Source organism: Mobula hypostoma, chromosome 28, assembly GCF_963921235.1.
Source record: "Mobula hypostoma chromosome 28, sMobHyp1.1, whole genome shotgun sequence".
Classification (NCBI taxonomy): Eukaryota; Metazoa; Chordata; class Chondrichthyes; order Myliobatiformes; family Myliobatidae; genus Mobula; species Mobula hypostoma.
Genome location: NC_086124.1, coordinates 21,829,547 through 21,847,683, shown reverse-complemented (window position 1 = coordinate 21,847,683; position 18,137 = coordinate 21,829,547). Strand labels below are relative to the sequence as shown.

At 54.2% G+C, this 18,137-nt stretch overlaps 1 protein-coding gene across 9 annotated transcripts in view; it reads left to right on the top strand.

Annotated features, from left to right (window-relative positions):
- LOC134338688 (methyl-CpG-binding domain protein 1-like) overlaps positions 1 to 18,137 on the top strand; it is a 263,482-nt gene that overhangs the window by 79,956 nt on the left and 165,389 nt on the right. For 6 of the 9 annotated variants that reach the window (XM_063034729.1, XM_063034728.1, XM_063034721.1 and 3 more), the window contains 2 exons: positions 13,958 to 14,034; positions 16,729 to 16,882. The gene's annotated coding sequence lies outside the window, so the exon portion shown is untranslated. Of the gene's footprint in view, positions 1 to 6,628; positions 6,829 to 9,986; positions 10,060 to 10,083; positions 10,558 to 13,957; positions 14,035 to 16,728; positions 16,883 to 18,137 lie in introns of those variants that run through there. The other 3 variants (XM_063034723.1, XM_063034724.1, XM_063034726.1) reach the window with 3 other exon arrangements.

Here is an 18,137-nt window from a genome sequence, read left to right as displayed (position 1 = left end):
TGCACACCACCAGGTTCAGGAACAGTTATTACCCTACAACCATCAGGCTCCTGAACCAGTGTGGATAACTTCACTCACCTCAACACCGAATTGATTCCGCAACCTACAGTCTCACTTTCAAGTATTCGACAACTCACGTTCTCAGTGTTATTTATTACTTATTTATTTGTATTAATTTTTTATGTTAGTTTGTCTTTTTTGCACATTGGTTGTCTGTCTTTGTGTGCAGCTTTTCACTGGCTCTATTGTGTTTCTTTGTATTTATTGTGGATGCCTGCAGGAAAATGAATCTCGGGGTTGTAAATGGTGACATGTGCACAAAGTGGACACTTTATTAGCTCCTCCCCCCCATACCTAATGAAGTGGCCACTGAACTTATGTTCGTGGTCTTCTGCTGCTGTAGCCCATCCACTGCCGGGTTTGACGTGTTGTGCATTCGGAGAAGCTCTTCTGCACATCACTGTTGTAATGCATGGTTATTTGAGATACTGTCCCCTTCCTGTCCGCTTGAGCCAGTCTGGCCATTCTCCTGTGACTTCTCTCAGTAACAAGGCGTTTTCACCCACAGAACAGCCGCTCACTGCATGTTTTTTGTTTTTCACACTGTTCTCTGTAAACTCTAGAGACAGCTGTGCGTGAAAATCTCAGGAGATCAGCAGTTTATGAAATACTCAAACCACCCCATCTGGCACCAACAATCATTCCACGGTCAAAGTCACTTAGGTCACATTTCTTCCCCCATTCTGATGTTTGGTCTGAACAGCAACTGAACCTCTTGACCATGCCTGCATGCTCTTATGCATGCATTGAGTTGCTGCCATCTGATTAGATAATTGCATTAACGAGCAGGTGTACGGGTGTAGCTAGAATGGCCACTGAGTGTACGTAGTTTGATATTAAAATTTATCTTGAACTTTGACAGTCAAAACCCATCCAAACCTGGTTAAGGTTACCCCCATCTTCCTCATTTTGTTACCTTCAGGTGGGTTCGGTGCTTTATCCAGCCACTTCCTGTGCCCAAGTGTAAGGGGAATGAAATAATGGTTATCCAGGATCCAATGCAGCACAAAAAAAATGCAAAAGATAAAGAGCACGATGATGATAATAATAATAAAAACACACAATAAATATTAGTACATGAGATAGATTGATTGTACGTAGGGTGACTGACAGGAAATAATAAAGCAGTGGTTGAATTTGTGGGTGGAGGTGTTGATCAGCCTTACTGCTTGGGGAAAGTAACTGAGTTTGAGTCTGGTGGTCCTAGCCTGGATGTTGCGTAGCCTCCTCCCTGATAAGATTGGGACGAACAGTCCATGGGCAGGGTGGGTGGGATCCTTCATGAGGTTACTGGCCCTTTCTGTATGCAAGTCCTTAATGGCAGGCAGGTTGGTGCCGGTGATGCGCTGGGCCGTTTTTGACTCCCCGTCGCAGAGGCTTCCTGTCCTGTTTCCGTACCAAGCGGCGATGCAGCTTGTTGGGATACGCGCTCCAGCACATCTGCAGAATGACGTGAGTGTGGACGTGCACAGTCCAGCTCGCTCAGAAAGCAGAGGCGTTGGTGAGCTTTCCCGATCGTGTAGGAGTTTGAAACTACTTGCAGTTTCCACCGCTGCGCCACCAATTGGTGCAAGTTTCTTGTGAATTCAACAGGAAACTCTTGGGTATTATTGACCCTAGTTCTTCAACATGGGTTGCGATCCTTAGCCAAGTTGACAGTCTGCTAGGAGATTCTGTTCACCACATGCTAAGAAGTTCTCTTCATGCCTGCAGATGTCTTTATGTTGTTTCATGGCTGGGTTCATTTATTCCTGCATTTATTTTTCTGCTATCGTATCTGAACGTAGAACAGTACACACATTCTAGGTCCTTCGGCCCATGATAATGTGCCAATCCCTTAACCTACTCCAAGACCAAGCTAACCTTTCCTTCCATTTTTCTGGCATCCTTGTGCCTGTGTAAGACTCTCTTAAATATCTCTTATGTAACTGCCTCTGCCACCATCTCCAATAGCCCGTTCCTTGCACCCACCACTCTCTGTGTAATATCTACCCCCACGCCTGCCCCTTTACTTTTCTCCAGTCATCTTGAAATTATGCCCTCTTGTATTGGCTGTTTCTGCCCTGGGGAAGGGCATTAGCTGTCCACCTTTGGCTGTGTGTTCTACGCACCCACCACTGATAACAGTCCTTCCGCTAACATTCCCTTATACTTTCCTACAAACATCTAAAAAGGATGTCTTCTGGGTAAAAGTCTCTGGCTGTCCACTCTATCTATCACCTTTTACACCTCTATCTGATCACCTCTCATCCTCCTTCGCTCCAAAGAGAAAAGCCCCAACTCACTCAACATCCTCATAAGATACGTGTTCTAATCCAGGCAGTATCCTGGTAAACCTCCTCTGCACCCTCTCAAAAAGCTTCCATATCCTTCTTGTAACGAGGTGACCAGAACTGAACTCAATACTCCAAAGTGTGATCTAACCAGAGTTTTATAGAGTTTTATAGCTGTACATCTTCTTAACTGCCCTATCAACATACATGACCATGTTGCGGGATCTATGGACTTGGATCCCAAGATTCCTCAGTCCCTCCACACTGCTAAGAATCCTACCATGCTCTGTCTTCTTCCTGTCAAAGCCGGAAACCCTGGAGCGATCTTATACTCCCCTCGTTCAAGAAGGGATACACTGGACATTGGACAAAGGTTCACTTTGTCAGGGAGAACTCTGAGTGGAGAGTGTGGCACAGTGGGTAGAGCTGCCATTTCGCTGAGTCAGAGACCAGGGTTCGATCCTGGCATCTGCCAGCGTCTGTGTGTGACTCCCTCCGACCATGCAGGATTCTCCGATTTTTCTCACGCAGCCTACTGAGTTAGCGGGCCACTGCAAATGGCGGCCTGCCCTGCCCTCGCCGGGGAGGGGGGTTGAATCTGCGGGGCATGGATGGCAGTGAGCAGGAGAGAATGAATTGCAGGAGGGGAAGTGTGGGGAGGAATAGGGCCTTGTAGGGGATGTCTTACAGGTCGTGGTATCAGGCCATTTGGCCCATCTCTTCCATGTCGACCTCGTCACCTCTCCCCATTTGCTTGTGTTTGACCTGTGTCGCTCTGTTGGATGGGGCATTGAGTACAGGAGTTGGGACGTCCGTTACACCTGTACAGGATGTCGGTGAGACCGCACTCAGAGTATTGTATGTAGTTTTGGTCGCCCAGCTATAGGAAGGATGTCATTAAGCTGGGGAAGGGGACAGGAAAGATTCACCAGGATGTTCCTGGGACTGGAGGGATTGAGTTACAAAAAGAGGTTGGACAGGCTGGGACTGATTTTCCTGAAGCAAAGGAGAACTGATACCATCCTCAACTTGTGCCATGCCGTATGACGTGGGCGATTGTGGTCTTTCTATGACCGTGATTGTTCTTGCAAACTTCTCTACAGAAGTGGTTTGCAAGGGGACAAGTGATTTAAAGGGGACCTGTGGGGCAACTTGTTCACCCACAGGGTGGTCCGTACATGCACAGAATTGCAGCGTCTAAAAGACAGAAACGGCTAAGAGGGATACAAGTCAAACGCGGGCAGGCAAATGGGACTGGCTTAGATGGCATGGATGGATCAAGTCGAGGGGACTGTTTGCACACTACACAGCTCGATGAGTCCTTTCGATCTCTGTTTTGAGCGAACGCGGATGAAGGTGCCTCGACACACATAAGGGATATGGGAAGAGAAATCGAAAGGGTCGCCTCTCCCTCAATGTACGATTGCTTATCTATCTGTCTATCTATCTATTTACCTCTCTATCCTCCCACCTATCTGTCTGCCTATTGATACACAGAGCTACACCACCCAGCAACCCCCAACAACCCCGATTTAACCTTGACCATCACAGGACAATTTACAATGCACAATTAACCTACTGACCGGTACGTCTTTGAACTGTGGGAGTAAAGTGGAGGACCCGGGGAGTATCCGTACATCCCACTTACTGAAGATGCCAGGATTGAACTCCCAACTCCAACACCCCCGAGGTGTAATAGCGTCGCTAATCATGGCGATCCCTTAATGAGAAGAGATATTTCATGAGATATGTAGAGAGAGTTGCTATTCCACTGTTGGGGGCAGTGTCCTGCAGGTGATATATTGAAGGGCAGACTGGGTGTCCTGGTGGGGGGGGTGTGGTGGAGGCGAGCATCGTAACCCTGAACTGCAGCCACTGTCTCCCAGTGGCCCACAGCTCTCGGGCTCCCCTCTACCCCGTCTCATTCCAGTCCACCCAAGAGCCCCTCCCTGTCCCGAGTGCCACAGTGTGGGTGAGGGAGACAGTGGATGATGGAGGGAAGTCTCAGTAGGTCAAGCAGCTCCTCTCACGACTCCCCTGTCTCCCCCCTCTCCCAATCTCTCACCCCCATCCCCTTCCTCCACCCTCCCTTCCTCCCTCCCTACACTCCCCTTCCCTCTCTCCCCGCCCCTTACCCCTTGCCCTCCCCTTCACTCCCCTTCCCCCTCTGAAAACCCTCTCGCTCCGAACCCCCCTCGCTCCGAAACCGTCTCGCACCTTAACCCCCTCGCTCTGAACCCCCTCTCGCTCCGAAACCCCCTTGCTCTGAACCCCCCTCGCTCCATACCCCATCTCGCACCGTACTCCGTCTCGCACCGTACCCCGTCTCGCACTGTACCCGTCTCGCTCCGAACCCCATCTCGCTCCGAACCCCATCTCGCTCTGAACCCCCCTAGCTCCGAACCCCATCTCGCTCTGAACCCCATCTCGCTCCGAACCCCATCTCGCTCCGAACCCCATCTCGCTCCAAACCCCATCTCGCTCCGAACCCCCCCTCGCTCCGAACCCCCCTCGCTCCGAACCCCCCTCGCTCTGAACCCCCCTCGCTCCAAACCCCCTCTCGCTCCGAATCCCTCTCGCTCCGAACCCCCCCTCGCTCCGAATCCCCCTCGCTCCGAATGCCCCCTCGCTCCGAATCCCCCTCGCTCCGAATCCCCCCTCGCTCCGAACCCCATCTCGCTCCGTACCCCCTCTCGCACTATACTCATCTCGCTCCGAACCCCCCTCGCTCCATACCCCGTCTCGCTCCGAACCCCGTCTTGCTCCGTACCCCCTCTCGCACCATACTCGTCTCGCTCTGAGCACCCCTCGCTCCGAACCCCGTCTCGCTCTGAACCCCCTCTCGCACCATACTCGTCTCGCTCTGAGCCCCCCTCGCTCCGTACCCCGTCTCGCTCTGAACCCCCTCTCGCACCATACTCGTCTCGCTCTGAGCACCCCTCGCTCCGAACCCCGTCTCGCTCTGAACCCCCTCTCGCACCATACTCGTCTCGCTCTGAGCACCCCTCGCTCCGAACCCCGTCTCGCTCTGAACCCCCTCTCGCACCATACTCGTCTCGCTCTGAGCCCCCCTCGCTCCGTACCCCGTCTTGCTCCGAATCCCTCTCGCTCCGAACCCCGTCTCACTCCGTACCCCCTACTCGTCTTGCTCCGTACCCCCTCTCGCACCATACTCGTCTCGCTCTGAACACCCCTCGCTCCGAACCCCGTCTCGCTCTGAACCCCCTCTCGCACCATACTCGTCTCGCTCTGAGCCCCCCTCGCTCCGTACCCCGTCTTGCTCCGAATCCCTCTCGCTCCGAACCCCGTCTCACTCCGTACCCCCTACTCGTCTTGCTCCGTACCCCCTCTCGCACCATACTCGTCTCGCTCTGAGCACCCCTCGCTCCGAACCCCGTCTCGCTCTGAACCCCCTCTCGCACCATACTCGTCTCGCTCTGAGCCCCCCTCGCTCCGTACCCCGTCTTGCTCCGAATCCCTCTCGCTCTGAACCCCGTCTCACTCCGTACCCCCTACTCGTCTCGCTCCGAGCCCCCCTCGCTCCGTACCCCGTCTTGCTCCGAATCCCTCTCGCTCCGAACCCCGTCTCACTCCGTACCCCCTACTCGTCTCGCTCCGAGCCCCCCTCGCTCCGTACCCCGTCTTGCTCCGAATCCCTCTCGCTCCGAACCCCGTCTCGCTCCGTACCCCGTCTCGCTCCGAACCCCCCTCGCTCCGAGCCCCCCTCGCTCCGTACCCCGTCTCGCTCCAAACCCTTTCACTGCTCTGTACCCCCTTGCTCTGTACTCTCGTTGTGCACCGTTCTCTCCTCATTCCATTATACCATTCAGTTGAACCCTCCCTTGCTTCTCTCCTTCCCCCTCTCCTGTTCCCTCTGTCTCCCTTCTTTGTCCCCTCTCTCTTCCCCTGTATCTCCCCCTCTTTCTCTCCCTTCTGTCCCCCCCGCTATATCTCTCTCCTTTCTCCCCTCCCACTCTCTCCCACTCTTTCTCCCCTCTCTCCCTCTCTCCCCCCTTTCTCCACTCTCTCCCTCTCTTGCTTATCTCTCTACTCCTCCCTCCATCTTCTCTCCCCTCCCCCCTCTCTCTCCCCTCTCTTCCCCTTTTTGCCCCTCTCTCCCCCTCTCTCTCCCCTCTCTTCCCCTTTTTGCCCTGTCTTTCTCCTCTCTCTCTGCCCCCCCATGTCACTATTTCTCCCCCTCCCCCCGCAGTGGGGCTGACCCGGGCTGAGCTGTGAGGAACAGGCCCCGTCCTGTGCAGACTCCCGGGAGCCAATCTGCTCGTGACCTCCCAGCCCACAGCAGCGCTCTCAGTTCCGCCCTCTGGGCTGTGCAGGGACGGCAGCAGGCGGATGCGCTGGGCCGGAGCGGAATCCACCGTTCCTTATTTGGGAGCGGTTGCCCGGACAACCCTCCCCTCCCCTCCCCTCTGCTGTCTGCAGCCGGAGCAGCGAAGTACGGCCATCGGGAAGGGCCCATTCAGTGTGGGCACTGGCAGTAGGTGGTCTTGTGTTTGTTGTGCCGGTGGTCTCGACGTTCGTCTTCGCTCTTGCTCTCCACTGGCGCTTCTACCCCTCTCGCTGCACCTCTCTGCCCCGCTCTCTCTCCGTCTCCGTCTCTGCTTCTCTCTCTCTCTCTCTCTCTCTCTTCCCATCTCTCCCTGTCTCCGTCTCTGCGCTCTCTCTCTCTCTCTCTCTCTCTCTCTCTCCCTCCCCCCGTCTCCATCTCTGCTTCTCTCTCTCTCTGTCTCTCTCTCTCCCCCCCCCGTCTCTGCCTTGACGATGTATGTGTTTGTCCGATTGTCCTTCTGAATAAGTGTCTTGTGTCTGTTCCCTCTCTGCTCCGTCTAGTGTGTGCCTATCTCTCTGAGTGTGACGCTGTCTGTTTCTCTCCCTGTCCCTGTCCCTGTCCCTGCCTCTGTCTCCGTCTCTCGCTCGCTCTGTTTCGCTCAGACTATATCTATACGTGTCTCTCCGTGACTGACACTCGCGCTCTCTATTTCTCACTCTTTGCCCGTGCGAGTCTCTCCGTAAGACTGACACACACATACTCTCTTTCTGTCTGCTTCTGTTTATCTGTGTGTCTGTCTCACTATGTGGTTTTCTCTCTCACCGCCTCTATTTTTCTTTCTGCGTCTCTGAGTGCGCGTGCATGGTTTGCTCTCTCTTGGTTTGCTGCCTCTCTGTGTATATATATCTCACTGTGTGTGTGTGTGTGTGTGTGTCCCACTGCGCGTTTCTCTCTCTCGCTCTCTGTCTCCTTCTGTGTTTGCATTCACCTGTGTACCTGTTTCACTTTGTATTTCCCCCTCTCTCCCCCCACACATGATGTCTTTCACTCAGAAGCTCTCTCCTTCACACGATCTGTCCCTTACATGCTCTCTCCCTCACACGCTCTATCTTTCACACACTCTCTTCCTTTCCTTCACACACACACTCCCTCCCCCCTCTCTCTCTCACTCACTCACCCACTCTCCCTCCCTCCCTCTTCCCCTCCTCCCCCCCTCCCCCAGATGGGAGGGATTGAACGGGTAAACTCGGAGATTAGAGACGTAGGCTCTTGCACACGGGGAGGGAGCGGCTGGCGAGCACACGTGTGATTTTCTTTATTGAGCTACTTTATCTGTTCTCCCCTGTCTGGGCCAGCGAACGTTAACTCTTTCCTCTGGCACTTGTGGTTGGTTGTGCATTGTGGCTAGTCTAAAGGATCGTGCATGTGTGTGAGTGTGAGAGGGAGTGAGGGTGTTTCAACCAGTATCTGTGTAACAGGACCTGGGTATTTCACCATTTTAGTTGTCGTGTTTATATCGGCTGCTGTCCAAGACTCGATTCATCTAAAGATCTTTACGATTAGCATTTTTTTTGTGTTCATTTTGGAGTCGGAGGTCCCTCCTCACTACCCTTCCCACGGCATGAAGCACCCTCCTCACTGTCCCTGTGCAGAATGGCGTTCCCTCCTCCCCGTTCCTCCAGCAACATAGCGATCCCTCCCCACTGCTCCTCCAGCAACACGAGACTTCCTAGACCCCACTCCTCCAGGAACGAGGCATTCCCTCCTCCCTGCTCCTCTGGCAACGTGCTGTTCCCTCCTCCCCTCTCCTCTAGCAATGCGGTGCTCCCTCGTCCCCACTCCTCCTGTAACGAGGCACTCCCTCCTCCCTGCTCCTCTGGCAACGTGCTGTTCCCTCCTCCCCTCTCCTCTAGCAATGCGGCGCTCCCTCGTCCCCACTCCTCCAGGAACGAGGCACTCCCTCGTCCCCACTCCTCTTGGAATGTCGTGCTCCCTTGTCCCCACTCCTCCTGGAACGTGGCGTTCCCACGTCCCCACTCCTCCTGGAATGTCATGCTCCCTCGTCCCCACTCCTCCTGGAACGAGGCACTCCCTCGTCCCTGCTCCTCTGGCAACGTGCTGTTCCCTCCTCCCCTCTCCTCTAGCAATGAGGCACTCCTCGTCCCTGCTCCTCCAGCAAAGTAGCGTTCCCTCGTCCCCACTCTTCCTGGAACGCGGCACTCCCTCGACCCCACTCCTCCAGGAATGAGGCATTCCCTCTTCCCTGCTCCTCCAGCAACGTGGTGCTCCCTTGTCCCCACTCCTCCAGGAACGAGGCATCACCCTCCTCCCCTCTCCTCTGGCAATGCGGCGTTCCCTCATCCCCACTCCTCCTGGAACGTGGCACTCCCACGTCCCCACTCCTCCTGGAACGAGGCACTCCCTCGTCCCCACTCCTCCAGGAACGAGGCACTCCCTCGTCCCCACTCCTCCAGGAACGAGGCACTCCCTCGTCCCCACTCCTCCTGGAATGTGGTGCTCCCTCGTTCCCTTTCCTCCAGGAGCGAGGCGTTCCATCGTCCCCACTCTTCCTGGAACATGGCACTGCCTCGTCCCCACTCCTCCAGGAACGAGGCACTCCCTCGTCCCCACTCCTCCTGGAATGTGTTGTTCCCTCGTCCCCACTCCTCCTGGAACGTCGTGCTCCCTCGTCCCCGCTCCTCCTGGAACGAGGCACTCCCTCGTCCCCACTCTTCTAGCAATGCGCCGCTGCGTCGTCCCTGCTCCTCCGGCAAAGTAGCGTTCCCTCGTCCCCACTCCTGGAGTGCGTCACTTTCTTGTCCCTACACCTCCAGTAACGCCGTGCTCTCTCGCCCCTGCTCTTCCAGCAACGCGACGCTCCCTCCTCCCCTCTGTGGAATAGCACTCCCTCCTCCTCGCTCCTCCCGCAGCACGGAGATCCGACCTTGCTGTCCCTCCAGCAATGCGGTGCTTCCTTCTCGCTGTCCCTCCCTCAACATGGAGTTTCTTCAACCTCCCCCCCCAGCACAAAGCTCCTTCCTTACCACCCATACCACAGCGCAGAGCTCCCTCAGTGCCAGTGCCTTTGTGTAGAGTTCCCTCCTCACCAATGAGAGCTCCCCCTCCACCCCTCTTCAGTGTGGCTCCCTCCCTCTCTCTCCTCCCCCCCCCCCCCGGGGCTGTAACAGCCGTGGCAGCAGGAGGCGGGGCACCAGCGGCAAGGCGAGCGAGACGGCCTGCTCATGAACCCTGTGGGTGTGAGCGTGAGTCACCAGGGCTGCTCTTGGCTTCTCACGTTGACATCAGGCGTCGGGGGTGGGGGGGAGGGGGAAGACGTGGTGGGGGGTGGCGGGAGTGACTGTACGACTTGTGACGATTGCTACAGGCTCCAGCCTCCGCTCCGCAGCCTGCTTTTGGCCGAGGGCATCGTCCGGCGCTGTGAGTTCACCGACTGCAGTTGTGTGGGGAACAGTAGAACAGCCAAGTGTGTACTGATTGTATCTGTGTGTGTGTGTGTATGTGAAAAAGAGAGAGAGAGAGATCGAGCGTGTTGTGTGTGTGTGAGAGAGAGAGATCGAGCGTGTCTTAGATGTGTGTGTGAGAGAGATTGAGCGTGTGTGTGTGTGTCTGAGAGCAAGCGTGTCTTGGATGTGTGTGTGTGTGTGTGTGTCTGTGAGAGAGATTGAGCGTGTCGTGGGTGTGTCTGAGAGAGATTGAGTGTGTCGTGGGGGTGTATGTGTGTGTGAGAGATCGAGCGTGTCTTGGATGTGTGTATGTGTGTGTGTCTGTGTGTGAGAGAGATTGAGCGTGTCGTGGGTGTGTGTGTTGGGGAGAATGGAGAGAGAGCAGTGCTGTAGTGTAGACCAGCAGTCTACGTTCTCCCCATGACTGTGTGACTTCCTCTGGGTGCTCCGGTTTCCTCCCAAAGACGTGTGGGTTAGTAAATTATGGACATGTTATGTTGGTACCGGAAGTGTGACGACACTTGCGGATGCCCCCGGCACAATCCTCGAAGTGCGTTGGTCGTTGACGCAAATGACACTGTTCACTGTGTGTTTCGATGTACATGTGACAAATAAAGCTGATCTTTTTCTCTTTCGAGAGAGGAGGAGAGTTGGGGGGGCAGCCATGTCCGTGTGAAAGCTTTTTAACCACGAGCTCTACCTCCCGCGGTCTCTCTTCTACACGGCCCAACTTCCCACTGCCGTTGTTTGAACTCCCGCACGGGCTGGGGTCCGCTGTAGTTCACCTGGCCCGCGCCCCCCCCGACTCTGAATGCTGAGCAATTTGACCACGTGAGGCATCACAGCCAAGCCCCGAACGGAGCCTGTTTCAGCTGCAGTACGGAGATCCCTCCTCACGGCCCCTCCCCGCAGTGGAGCTCCCTCACCGTCTCTCCCTCACTGAGGCACTCCCTCTTCAGTGTACCTCACACAATGAAGCTCCCTCACCATCCATCCCTCAGCTCGGAGCTCGTCTGCGATGCCTCACACAGTCAAATAGCTCAGCTTCAGGCTTTGGGGTGTGGGGGTGGGTGAATGAGAGAGAAGAGGGGAGCAGAAGAGAGCAGTGGGGTGGAGGGAGAGGGGCAGGTGAACAGCTGGAGACCCCACGCTGTGCAGGAGTTTGAACAACGGCAGAGGGAATTTGGGATGTGTTGAAGAGAGACAGGTGAGCTCCCTCATCACCGTGCTCCCTCCTCACTGCCCCTCTCTCATCACTGCACTCCCTCCTCATCATTCCTCCCACAGTGGAGCTCCCTCCTCACCGTCTCTCCCTCAGCGTGGAGCTCCTTCCTCACTGCCTCTCCCTCATCGTCCCTCCCACAGAGGAGCTCCCTCCTCACCGTCTCTTCCTCGTCACCGTGCTCCCTCCTCACTGCCTCTCCCTCATCGTGGTGCTCCCTCCTCACCACAAGCCTGTTCAATCCTTCCGTCATCCAGTCAGCATCAGCATTGCTAGCCTGTATCGGAACCTTCGGGATCTGGTATGGGGTTCCCCTCTGCCAGGATCCTTCAAGCCCTGCAGTCGATGACTGAGGGAGCTCACTAACCCGCATCCCCCCCCCCCCCCGGCCACACGCTCCTGGGACAGTCAAGGGTGGGCAATTAATGCCAAACACCCAGCTCCAGGGGCTGAGTTAAAGAGAACTCCAGACCCATTGCTGCCAGGGAAGGGGGCGAAGTGGGCGAAGGCCAGGAGCACCCAGATGTATGGCTTGGTTTGTGCACACCAAGATCCCAATCAAGAGATTCGGTAGAGCGAGGGTTCCCTACCTTTGTTACACCATGGACCAATATCATTAAGCAAGGGGTCCATGGACCCCCAGGTTGTAAACCCCTGCGACAGAGGTTTTTAAAATTACGGGAAGCACAGGTAGAGTGGACAGCCTGTCCAGCGGGATTGAAATGTCAGATAGCAGAGAGGGCACTTAAGGTGAGCGGGGCAAGGTTTAAGGGAGATGTGTGGGGAAAGTTTTCTTTCCATCCAGAGACTGGTAGGTGAACAGCAGACAAAATCCATTTTCCAGGGTCAAAATGTCAATTATTAGAGGGCATATGTTTAAGGTGAGAGTGGGAAAGTTTAAAGGAGCAAGTTTTCTTTACACAGAGAGTGGAATGTCTGCTAGGGGTGATGGTGGACGCAGAAAAAATTCACGCAGGCAATGAATCAGATTTAATATCACCAGCATTTGTCACAAGATTTGTTGTCGTTGCGGCAGCAGTACATTGCAATAGATAATAAAACAGAAAAAATGTGAATTGCAGTAAGTATGTATATATTAAATAGTTTAAATAAATAGTGTGAAAATAGAAATTAAAAAAGTAATGAGGTAGTGTTCATGGGTTCAATGTGCAATCAGAAATCTGATAGCAGAGGGGAAGAAGCTGTTCCTGAATCATTGGGTGTGTGCCTTCAGGCTCCTGTAGCTCCTTCCTGACGGTAACAATGAGAAGAGGGCCTGGCCTGGGTGGTAGGGGTCCTTAATGACGGATGCCGCCTTCCCAAGGCGTCGTTCCATGAAGATGTCCTGGACACTCCGGAGGCTCATGCCCTTGATGGAGCTGAGTAATTTTACAAATCTCTACAGCGTGTTTTGATCCTGTGCGGTAGCCACCCACTCCCCCCCCCCCAATATCAGAGGGTGATGCAGCCAGTTAGAATGCTCTCCATGGTACATCTGTAGAAATTTGTGAGTGATAAGGATTACGTTCAGTCAGGGGGGGATTAGTTTAATTTGACGTTGTGCTTGGCACAGACAGTGCTGTGTGCAGGTCTGGTTTCCCCCGTTACAGGAAGGCTACGGGGGCTCTGGCGAGAGAGTGCAAGAGGGTCACCAGGATGCTGCCTGGATTAGAGAGCATGAGGAGGAGAGGCTGGACAAAGTTGGGCTGTTTTCTCTGGAGCAGCAGAGGCTGAGGGGAGACCTGATAGAGGTTTATAAGATTACGACAGACACAGGTAGAGGACACAACCAGAAACTTTAACCTGAGGGTATACATTTAAAGCAGCGGATTCCCAACCTTTGTTTACGCCATTTAACAAGGGGTTCGTGAAGACCAGGTTGCGGAACCCCTGACTGAAGATGGTGGGGGGGGGGAGTGGTGGTGAGTAAAGAAGGAGATGTGTGGGGGGGGGCGGAGTTTAATTTTCCACAGGGAGTGGTGGGTGCCTGGGACATGCCGGGGCGGTGAGGAAGAAGGTGCAGGGAATGGAGCGACATGGAGGTTGTGTAGCAGAACGGATTCATTTAGTGATACGGTGTGGGATAGGCCCTTTCAGCCCTTCGAGCTGCACCGCTCAGCAACAGCCGATTTAACCCAACCTAACCGCGGGACAATTTGTAGTGACCAGTTAGCCTGCTAATCTGAAGCCTTTGTCCTGTGGAAGGAAGTCAGGGCACCCTGAGGAAACCCATGCATGCATCCCACAGGGAGGACGTACAAACTCCTTACAGAGGACACTGGGATTGAACTCCGAACCACGACGCCCCCAGCTGTAATGGCATCACGCTAACCGCCACGCTGTTGCGGTGCACATTAGTTTGGAACAGCCCGAATGCCCAAAGGCCTGTTCATGAGGGACGCTGACAATCTATCGACACCAGGTGGACACCTGACTCTGTTGGACAAACATTTACCTTGCTGCGCGAGCCCTTGACTGACCCCCACCCACACCCCCACTTAACCTGTCACGCCCACCTGAGAGCTTAGGATCAGTTGAGGGTCCCCTTCCCGGCTCCACAGCTGGGGTCAAAAATAGGGAAGGGGCTGCATCATTCTGGTGGGCAATGAGCGAGTCTCACTTGACGTCTCCCTGCATTTTTTCTCCCCAGGGCTTTGGATCCATGAGCCAGGCCGGCACTGGAATGCTGTGAAATTGTAGGGTCGGAATCGGCTGACTGGAACCAAGGTAACTCCCTTCCTGTTCGTTCTCCAGCTCCGTAAATTCCTCTGGTGCCCCGTTGCTGAGACATTCTGGTTAGCGCTGTTGTATGTAATTTTCATGCTTCCTTTAAGCAGCCCCCCCCCACCCCCGAGACCCCATCTCCCCTCCCTTTAAACCACCCTGAGACCCCATCTCCTCCTCTCTTCAAACCCCCTGGGACCCATGTCTCGATCCCTTTAACCCCCCCCCCGAGACCCCATCTCCCCCTTTCTTTAAACCCCCTGGGACCCCATTTCACCCTCCCTTTAAACGCCAAGACCCAGGTCTCTCCCTCCCTTTAAACTCCTGGGACCCCATCTCCCCCTCCCTTTAAACCCACTAGAACCCTGTTCCCCACTTCCTTTAAACCCACTGGAATCCCATTCCCCATTCCCCATTTCCTATAAACCCACCAGGGCCCTGTTTCCCCCTCCCTTTACACCCCCCCCCGAGACCCCATCTCCCCCTTTCTTTAAACCCCCTGGGACCCCATTTCACCCTCCCTTTAAACGCCAAGACCCAGGTCTCTCCCTCCCTTTAAACTCCTGGGACCCCATCTCCCCCTCCCTTTAAACCCACTAGAACCCTGTTCCCCACTTCCTTTAAACCCACTGGAATCCCATTCCCCATTCCCCATTTCCTATAAACCCACCAGGGCCCTGTTTCCCCCTCCCTTTACACCCCTCATGACCCCATCTCCCCCTCCCTTTAAACCCCCTGAGACCCCATCTCCCCCTCCCTTTAAGCCCCCCGGGACCCTGTCTCCCCCTCCCTTTAAACTCCGGGACCCAGGTCTCCCTCTCCCTTTAAGCCCACTGGGACCCCATCTCCCATTCACTTCAAACCCACCAGGACCCCGCCTCCCACTCCCTTTAAGCCCCCCGGGACCCTGTCTCCCCCTCCCTTTAAACTCCCTGAGACCCCATCTCACCCTCCCTTTAAGCCCACTGGGACCACTTTCCCACTCCCTTTAAACCTACTGGAGAACCCCGTTTCCTGTTCCTTTTGAACCCACCAGGACCCCGTGTCCTGCTCCCTTTAAACCCACTGGGACCCTGTATCCCACTCCCTGTAAACCCACTGGGACCCCGTGTTCCGCTCCCTTTAAACCCATTGGGACCCGGTGTCCCGCTCCCTTTAAACCCACTGGGACCCCGTGTCCCACTCCCTTTAAACCCACTGGGACCCATGTCCCACTCCCTTTAAACCCACTGGGACCCTGTATCCCACTCCCTTTAAACCCACTGGGACCCCGTGTTCCGCTCCCTTTAAACCCATTGGGACCCCGTGTCCCGCTCCCTTTAAATCCACTGGGACCCCGTGTCCCACTCCCTTTAAACCCACTGGGACCCATGTCCCACTCCCTTTAAACCTACTGGGACCCTGTATCCCACTCCCTTTAAACCCACTGGGACCCCGTGTTCCACTCCCTTTAAACCCACTGGGACCCATGTCCCACTCCCTTTAAACCCACTGGGACCCTGTATCCCACTCCCTTTAAACCCACTGGGACCCCGTGTTCCGCTCCCTTTAAACCCATTGGGACCCCGTGTCCCGCTCCCTTTAAATCCACTGGGACCCCGTGTCCCACTCCCTTTAAACCCACTGGGACCCATGTCCCACTCCCTTTAAACCTACTGGGACCCTGTATCCCACTCCCTTTAAACCCACTGGGACCCCGTGTTCCACTCCCTTTAAACCCACTGGGACCCATGTCCCACTCCCTTTAAACCCACTGGGACCCTGTATCCCACTCCCTTTAAACCCACTGGGACCCCGTGTTCCGCTCCCTTTAAATCCACTGGGACCCCGTGTCCCACTCCCTTTAAACCCACTGGGACCCATGTCCCACTCCCTTTAAACCTACTGGGACCCTGTATCCCACTCCCTTTAAACCCACTGGGACCCCATGTCCCGCTCCCTTTAAACCCACTGGGACCCTGTGTCCCGCTCCCTTTAAACCCACTGGGACCCTGTGTCCCGCTCTCTTTAAACCCACTGGGACCCCGTGTTCCACTCCCTTTAAACCCACTGGGACCCATGTCCCACTCCCTTTAAACCCACTGGGACCCTGTATCCCACTCCCTTTAAACCCACTGGGTCCCCGTGTCCCGCTCCCTTTAAACCCACTGGGACCCCGTATCCCAGTCCCTTTAAACCCACTGGGACCCTGTATCCCACTCCCTTTAAACCCACTGGGACCCCGTGTCCCGCTCCCTTTAAACCTACTGGGACCCCGTGTCCCACTCCCTTTAAACCCACTGGGACCTTGTGTCCTGCTCCCTTTAAACCCACTGGGACCCTGTATCCCACTCCCTTTAAACCCACTGGGACCCCCTGTCCCACTCCCTTTAAACCCACTGGGACCCCGTGTCCCGCTCCCTTTAAACCCACTGGGACCCTGTATCCCAGTCCCTTTAAACCCACTGGGACCCTGTATCCCACTCCCTTTAAATCCACTGGGACCCATGTCCCACTCCCTTTAAACCCACTGGAAAGTTTATTATACTTCCGTATAATTTATTTATACAAAAAGCAAAAGTTAAGACCGTCAAGAGTATTAATAGAAAAAACATGCAAGGTCCTGGAAATCCACCCGTCTGGCTCTGCATGTGTCCCACGGGTTTGGGAATATTTTTGTTGCTATAGCAACCAGTTTCCTTCTGTGTTAACCCACAGGCCGTGAGGAATCCCACAGCAACGGGGACCTTCAGGCGCCAGCAGTCCACTCCCGCACCTTCTCGCCAGGCCCTGGATCCGGACTACTTGCTGCTTCTCAATCTCTAAATGCTTTTCGTTCTCGCAAAGGAGAAATCCCCGATTTGCTTTTGAGGTAAGCTTCGCCAACTGCCTAGGACCAAGGCGTCGACCTGACCTCTGACTGGGAATCGTGTAGGTGGGCGCGGGTTTTTTTTGTCTGTTTACAGAGATTTGTGATTCTAGAGCATCGACATCATTGTCCTGTCGGATTTGATTAGCTTTCATTCGCTGTGTGGACATCGAAACGTGCAGCGCGTCAGTAACGGACACAGTCTGAGGATTGTGCTGTGGGCAGCCATGCTTCCTGCAGCATCGTTGTCTGCCCACAACTCACTAACCCTAACCCGTATGCTTTCGGAATGTGGGAGGAAACTCAGGCAGTCACAGGGAGAACGTACGAACGCCTTACAAACAGCTGTGGGACTCAAAACCTGGTTGGTGATCACTGGCTGTGTCCAAACCTTGCCCCTCGCATCTCCTGGCGTAATTGGTAAAATTGGATCATTTTTGCCGCGTGTATTGAGGTGCAGCCCAGAAGAAGGGTCTCAGCCTGAAACGTCGACTGTTCATTCCTTTCCTTAGATGCTGCCTGACCCGTTGAGCTTCTCCAGCAATCTGTTTGTATTGCTATACAGATTACTGAACAACAAATATTTTTGAAAGTGTTGCTTCCTCAGAATTTTTAAAAAATTTATGATAGACCGCTTGAAACTGAACAGAAATATAATTTCAGACTACTTGGAATTTGGAGAAACAAGGCATTAACTTTTATTGAACATTATGATTTGAATGACACAACGGTGCTGATGCTTTGCAATAGTTCAACTAAGCTAAAAATGTTCTGTTGGTGATTTTCATTTGGACTCAGTGTCTGAGCCTTCTTGCGTAAGTGTCCATCAATAATCAGGCGGCACTGATGGGTTCCAGTTGCCCTGATACTGTTTCTCCATGATCACAATGTCCTGCTGAAACCTTTCACCATGCTCGTCACTGACAGTGACAAGATTTGCAGGAAAGAAGTCTAAATGAGAATGCAGGAAATGAATCTTTAGTGACGTGTTGCACTTAATGGTTTTGTATGCTTGAAGCATGTTGTAACCAGCTGCATATAGGCTGGTGCTCTGTAGTTGCCAAGAATATTTTCAGCAAAGTCCTTGAATGCCTTCCATGCGATTTTCTCCAGTCCCACTAGAAGTTCTGTGAATTACCTGTCATTGATGACCTGTTTGATCTGTGGAGCAGCAGAAATGCCTTCCTTAGTCTTGGCATCAGTCACTCTGACTTATGAATTGAAATAACAAATATCAACAATTTCAGAAAAAATGGTG